Source organism: Puccinia triticina, chromosome 17A, assembly GCF_026914185.1.
Source record: "Puccinia triticina chromosome 17A, complete sequence".
Lineage (NCBI taxonomy): Eukaryota > Fungi > Basidiomycota > Pucciniomycetes > Pucciniales > Pucciniaceae > Puccinia > Puccinia triticina.
In genome coordinates this window covers 1,847,210-1,853,313 of record NC_070574.1, presented here as the reverse complement: position 1 = coordinate 1,853,313, position 6,104 = coordinate 1,847,210, and positions in this window count along the sequence as shown.

Genomic DNA, 6,104 nt, shown 5'->3' with positions numbered 1-6,104 from the left:
CTTAGCTACACCCGGTGTGGTTGAGATTGGTGGCTAAAATAGCTAATTTCGAGCTAAACTAGTCACTGGTAAGGATGCTCTTACTCCCTAGCTTAACTAAGCCTCTCAAACGGAGGGTCCGGGGGACCCCGCCTGGAGGGCTCTCCGCAGGAGAGGCTTAGAGCATCTCCACCGCGCGGGACTATCTGAGGGACTAAATCCCCAGCTCGCACGACTGCGGCGCAGTTTTAGTCCTCCGCCCAAAGACTTTTTCACACCGCGGAGTCCCCAAAATAGCACCTCCAGGTTGTGAAAGGGGCTCCCCCGATTCCCCCCTGCTCCATGAACGGTCCTCAAAAGGAGACACCCCTATCGATAGCCGGTGCTGAGTCCTGACTGGACATTGTCATGCACCTCACCGGCCATCAATCGGTCCTCTCGATGGCCAATATTTCAGCCATCAATTGGTCCTCTCAATGGCCGATATCAATGTCCGTCAGTAGAAGTGCCCTCCTCTCAATCCAATACTTTGTATTGGACAAAGGAGAAAAACTAGGAACCCTCTGTCTTCTCCTCGGACCGATCTAGTTGTATCGGTTGGAGAGGAAGAAGGGGATTCCTTGGGGGATTTTGATGTCCGGTACCGGCCATCAAGAGGTATGTATTGATGACCGGTACCGGCCATTGAGAGGTACATATCAATGGCCGGTACCGGCCATCCAGAGGTACTTGTTGATGTCTGGTACCACCAGACATCAATGTGTATTATGTAGTCCTCTCGATGGCAGTGGAAGCCATTGAGAGTTGAGTTCAACCTCCGTTGACCGGAGTGTTATGTAGATACTGTAGCTCGGCCGGTAACGGCCGAGAATAGTGTACGTGCATGTTGAGGTTGGGGATATCGGGGTTTGTGTGCGGTGATGAGCGGAGTATCACAAGCCTATGGCTGTGTGATATGTGAGCCAGAGGGACTATGTGGGGAGCTATGCTGTCCTAGATTTGGGACTGGTATAGGGCCCCAATGGGTTTTTCCTATTTTAGGACCTCCTTTAGGGCCTCCGGTGGAGGGACTAAACTGGGTTTGGGGGACTAAATTTGGTATAGTCCCTGACTTAGGGCCCGCGGTGGAGATGCTCTTACGCCTAATGTCTGAAGTCTGGCAGGGAAAGGAAGGATATTCAACCCCAAAACCCCTAAATAATTATTCAAAAATCAGCAAAATATGTACAAAAAAAACTGAATCAACAGTTTCATTGGCAGTGCTGATGCGCACCCTCACCCAAAATTTTGAGCAAAAAGCTTCAAAACTGATTGAAGGAATCCGTTTTGAAGTTCAAAGGAACCCTGAAGGATGTTACATTGCTCTGAAGATCCATTTTCAGATTTTCTGATAATATGCACAATTGAGTTTCCTATATGCAACAAAATGCAACACTACATGTGTAGGATCTGCGGGTTTGCGGATCCAGGATCCACCAGGCATGATGGTTGCGCATCCTTAGTTTACATTTCTTCATGTTTTTTTATTTTTAAACCATTAGTACAGTGCAAATGGTTTGGATTGAGGAGATGAGACCTGTGCCAAATGAAAGCTGAGGTCCAGAAGTATCTTTTGGCTCTGGGGCAGGTCCACAGGACCTGAGGGAGAGGCTGGCTGAGGCTTAATATTTTCCCTCCAGCCATTTGTGATTTCTTTCCCAGCCAAAATTTTGACATTACGCGCAAGTCCCTCCCTGCGGGAGGGGCCGCTTCGCGGCCAGCCACAGCAAGCCTCCCACCAGGGGGGACTTGTGTTAAGTTAGCCTTACTCCCTAGTGAGTACGTGCTAAAGCTATTGGCCTCAATGCAGACCGCCGCTCCCGCCCCTCCTTTCTCTGGGTGAAACAACCCATCACTGAAAACCAACAATGTCCCCGGATCCAAAGCAAGAGACAAAACTAAAGACTTAACAGAGGATATTGGCTTGTCTTTCGACAACCCAAGATTCAAGTATTCCAGCCCCCTTGATGGGGTTCTCCCAAACTCAAAAGAGAGAGAGATGGTATCTGGATCCTTGGCCATCGCCTGATCCACCAAGTCCGCCGCCAAGCCATTTTGTGCCAAATCAGCAAATCTAGCCGTGGAATCAGCCCTGCTTGATAGGATGAATGTTTGGACCGTGTTGTTAGTTTTGACTGTGATCAATTTCCTATAAAAGAAGGAGAAGCTAGTCCTTATAGCCTCCTGTTGGAAACCTGGAGCTGTGGATCTCAATTGGATGAAAGCGTTTGATGTTGAGCAATAAAACCCCAACGTGAATATGGCTGCCAGGCTGTCCACTTTGGTAGCCAGGGCAGCTACCTTCCTTCTGTTTGGATCTGTGGCCCACAGCGCCGCTCCATAGGTCAACCTGGGAAAAAGAACGGTTTTTATCAGCGTCACACTGTCCACCTCCCTGGAACCCCATCTAGTATTTCCAAAAATCCTTAGCTGATTCATTGTTCTGTGAGCTTTCTCCTCCAAAGCCTTAAAATTTCTGTTGAAGAGCATCTTCCTGTCCAGCCAAACTCCAAGCCACTTGACTTTGGACATCAATGGTAGTCTTTGAGCACCAAAAACAAACTACCCCTTGGGTGGTTTACCTTTGGTCAACCACAAGAACTGTGCCTTGGCCTGGTCAAAGATTTCTCCGTGGGTTTCACCCCATTGGAGAGAGCAAAGACCCTCCATAGTCGCTGCCGCTGTCTGCGCCGCTACCAAATGCACGAGATTGTCTACATAGCCGATTGACACTGTGTCCAGGGAAGTGGAAAAACATTAATTCAGCAAAGAATTATTGTATAATATGTAGAGTATCACTGATAAAGGGGAACCCTGTGGTAAGCCAATCTGGATAGGGAACGCCTCCGACTTGAAGTCATCAAGTCTGATGGTGGTCAACCTGTCTTTCAAAAAGTCTGCAATGATCAGTACCAGGTATGTAGGGCATTTCATTTGGAAAAGATAATGGATGAGCCTCTTTGGGTGCACCAAGGGATAGGCGGACTTCACGTCCAGAAAAAGCCCAGCCACCACTTGGATTTAACCCAGTGCTTGAGTGCAAACAGAGCGTCCTCTGTCCCCAAGCCTTTCCTACCGCCAAAATGCCCTTCCGCCAGGACTCCCGACTTCTCCGCCCATGCAGTGATCCGCCTGGCCACAATCAGCTCAAATAGCTTCCCCATGGTGCTGAGCAGAGAGATTGGTCAATACGCCGAGGGATTGGTGTAATCAGGCTTGCCATGCTTCCTGATGATAGCTGTTACAGAAACCTTCCAGATTGTTGTAAATTTGCTCTTCATTAGTATATTGTTATACAGGCTTGTTAGGTTTCCCGCAATGTAGTTGGAGAGAGACTTAAGAAGTTCATTAGCAATGCCGTCTATGCCCAGCGCCTTCTTTGGTCTGATTCTCTGGTTCACCAAATGGATTTCCGCAACCGTCACCGGAGGGTAGCTGACAAAACTAACCAAGAGATTAAAATAAGCGTCTTCCAAGTCAATAGGTACATTAGTGACTGAAGTCCCTCTGAAGAGAAGCTCAGCTTGTTTTTCCTTATCACGGACAATAGAACCACCCAGGCCGCGGAGCGGTAGCACCTCTCCTCCTGCTGACTTGGTAGTGGAGCGCAGGACTCGGTACAAGTCGCCTTCCAAGGGATCCTGTAGCAACCTTCTCAAACCCTATTACGGAGTGTGCTTTGGCACACTCCTATTATGGAGTGTGCTTTGGCACACTCCTATTATGGAGTGTGCTTTGGCACACTCCTATTATGGAGTGTGCTTTGGCACACTCCTATTATGGAGTGTGCTTTGGCACACTCCTATTATGGAGTGTGCTTTGGCACACTCCTATTATGGAGTGTGCTTTGGCACACTCCTATTATGGAGTGTGCTTTGGCACACTCCTACACCGCGGGGCAAATTCAAAAAGGCTGTGGCGCCACGATCGCGCGGCCGTATTCTTCAGCCCCCACGACGCCACAAGGACCACAATTTGCGCCACCATGGCGAAGAGGTGACCCATGAGGAGGTGGCGCCACAACCCCGACGCCGACTGGCAAGAGGTGATGAACAACAAGCTTCACAATATCTTGTCGGCACCATGAGAGCCCCCTGAGGCCCGGGGAATATCCGGTTGGACCACAGAGTTTATGGGCTTGGCCATCCCCGGATATGCCAGCTGTTATCCGTGGTGCGGATAACAGCACGGATTGATATCTGGCGGGCTGGAGGTGTAGAACTTAGGGCTATGATGACAGAGACAATTACGGTAGCTGCGGATTGCACAGCCATAGCAAACCTAACCATCACAGGGTCTGTTAATCCGGATGAATGCACATCATTCCAGAAGGAACCCAGCCCCCCACGCCCCGTGAGCATGTTTGGCGCCGCAAAGTGAGTCCATCCACATCTCATCTCACCATCCTCCCACCAGCTGATGAACTCCTTGTGCATTCAATGTCCAGACCCAGATTCAACGCCTCGCTGCTGAGGCAATAATCAATCCAGACTTACAGGCAAATGCAAATGACAACCGAGAGGGCTCGTTGTTCCAGATGGTCATGGTAAGCTCACTTTCATTACCTACTCTTATGTTATCACATTGATGATGTGCTCTATCCCATAGGATGGAATACTGCGCCTTCCAGAAGAGGTGCGCAGGACAGATTTCCCCCCAGGTCTTGTCGAGGGTAATCACAAAGCCGAGCAGCATGTGCATTCTGCAGTGAAGACCCAACTCAAACAGATGCAATACAAGGTCAGATGCGTAATTCTCACCGGGTTTGCCGCTTCCGGCGGTGATTCCCTGCTCCCTAAAGTTGTCAGCTGGCTACTATGGCAGAGCCACTGTGACAAATAAAAATATAAAAAGTAGTTTTACATATGAAAGAGACATTATTACTCTTACATATGTAAAACTACGCAAAAACATTAAATACATATATAAATAATTAATTAATCAGCTTTATGTAATTAATATGTAAAATATTATAGAAGATTCTTATTCTACGGGTAAAATAACCTAGGGTACCTCACTTACAAGTACCCTTAATTATTATCCCTTCCTTGTGTAAACTAACTTCAAAGTTTGCGCAAGTGCATCACGCCCCGGGTGGATGCACTTGTATGCACATATATATATAAGTACATATATTTACACCCATTTTCAGTGACGTAACTGAGGTGTTGTGTATAGTTTAAAAGATGGCTTTGTTTGTTGCGTGGCGCACCCAAGCCCGCGTGCTCTGTTGCCTAGAGCTCAAGCCTGCGCTCCTAGTGTACATATATGCATAATGCATAAACTAGCCCGCAACCAAAGCGCTCAGGTTACCAGTAAGTAAGAATGGGCTAGAATACGCCCCAATAGCAATATTACATGTGTTATATGTCTTGTACACATGTAATTAATCACCAAACAAGATGTAATTACCACGTCATTCAATATCAAAACATTCTAGATGGAAAAAGGCTCTTGCAACGTGCACAGGTGACACTAGAAAGCGCCCCAGCTTCTCCCAAGCCTCACTACGTGTAAATTACAACTGTATTAAATATGTAGAAGGGGTCAAATGAACTGGAGCACTTAATAAGCGCCTCCAGAACATGTATGAAGCACTGCTTGCACGTGTACAAGTACACAGAAGCCAGTTCTAGTACCTTCTGTGGCACATTTCCACGGAAATGAGCGTCACAGAACCCCCAAACCAGCCCCCATGACGTGTAAGGCATGTGTAAAAACACGCAGAACCTCTGTAAAAGGCTCTTGGCAACCCTTGTATCCAAGCCCCAAGGTTCCACAACCTACAGCGCCTTCTAGCGCAACCAAATTGCCTCAGAATGCGCCCACAAGTGTCCCCCTGTCCCCTGGGCGCCCCTGGAGGCCTGCCTAGGCTATAAAAAGGGCCCTTTCTCCGTCCAAAAGGAGATTCCCCAGCTTTTACATTACTTACTAGAATTTTACCCGCCTTCAACAGCCTCATTAGCCTGTGATTTGCCAGGTAAAACACCTACTTTCGTGATTTTTAGCTCCAATTTCCGCCCTGAAGCTGTCCAGTAACCACCCTGCCCTCAAGATTACCTCTTCTGAGCGCCTCCAACTGCCCA